This window comes from Nematolebias whitei, chromosome 15, assembly GCF_014905685.2.
Source record: "Nematolebias whitei isolate Nwh7 chromosome 15, NemWhi1, whole genome shotgun sequence".
Taxonomy (NCBI): Eukaryota; Metazoa; Chordata; class Actinopteri; order Cyprinodontiformes; family Rivulidae; genus Nematolebias; species Nematolebias whitei.
In genome coordinates, this window is record NC_056512.1 from 16,404,200 (window position 1) to 16,405,882 (window position 1,683).

A 1,683-nucleotide genomic window follows, 5' to 3' on the forward strand; every position below is an offset into this window, starting at 1 on the left:
TTTATTTTCACAATATTATGACTTTATTCTCAAAATATTATTACTCTTTTCTCATAAAATTATGACTTTATTCTGGTAATATTATTTCTTTATTCTCGTAATATTACAACTTAATTCTCATAATCTTATGACTTTATTGTCGTAATATTATGACTTTATTTTTGTAATATTATGATATTATTCTCAATATATTATGACTTTATTCTCCTAATATTATGACTTTTTATTCTCGTAATACTATGACTTTATTAACATAATATGACTTTATTCTCAATATTTCAACTTTATTCTCATGATATTATGACTTTATTCTAGTGATATTATGGCTTTATTCTCATATTATGACTTTATTCTCGTAATATTATGACTTTATTCTCATAATATTATGACTTTATTTTGTAATATTATGACTTTATTTTTGCAATCTTATGACTATTTTCATAATCTTATGATTTTATTCTCATAATATTATGACTTTATTCTCATAATATTATGACTTTATTCTAATAATATTATGACTTTATTCTCATAAATTTATGACTTTATTATCTTAATATTATGATTTTTTTATTCTCGTAATACTATGACTTTGTTAACATAATATTATGACTTCACTCTCTTAATATTTCAACTTTATTAGTTCAACTTTATATGTTAAACTTTATGAATTTTTTGAGTTCTAGAATTGCGCTGCTCAAGGTGGCTGCATGTTTGAGCAGCTGTGTTACTTTCATTCAGAGATTTTGCTTTTGGAAACTTTAATTCCTCTTTTTTTTGGATGTAAATCACATTTTTTTAGATGATTGTTTCCTCTGTATCTTATGCTCTGCAGCTGGAAGGATTTTTACTAAAACTTTTTTAGTTTTGGACATTTGTAATGATGCGTAACCATGGCAACAAGGCAGTTTTCTACAACCAACAGCAGCTGATTAACATCTCAAAAGCTCAAATAATATCTCAACTACAGCCCCAAATCTCAAATGAGTTGAAAAGGATGTTCTGTGGACACATTCTCATCTACCTGCCAGTTGTGCTCGAGTGCCTGACCACTGAGATCCTGGAACTAGCAGGAAACACGGCTCATGACAGCGGAAGTACAGGATCGTCCCTCGGCACCTACAGTTGGATGTCCGCAGCGACGAGGAGCTCGGCATACTGCTGGGAGAAGTTCTACCCATCATTCGGGCTGTCCTACAGCCTGGGGGAACCGAGAGGCCAGCCGAGTCTGGGTGGACGGATCGGACGGCATTTGCAGCCAGTTTCTTAGGATCCACTGTGGGATGGACCTTTACAAGAGATCCTTCCTGCCTACAGCCATCAGTATCTGTAACGTCTCTTAATGAAATGAGGATAACGAGTTACAACAACAAAATAATTTCCCTTTGGGATTAATAAATTATTTTTGAATTTGAATTAAATTTATTCTCGTGATATTATGACTTTAGTCTAGTGATATTATGACTTTATTCTCCTAATATTATGACTTCATTTTTGTAATATTATGACTTTAGTCTCACAAAATTATGACTTTATTCTTGTAATTTTATGACTTTATTCTAGTGATATTATGACTTTATTCTAGTGATATTATGACTTTATTCTCATAATATTATGACTTTATTCTTGTAATATTGACTTTATTATCTTAATATTACAATTTTATTCTCCTTATACTATAACTTT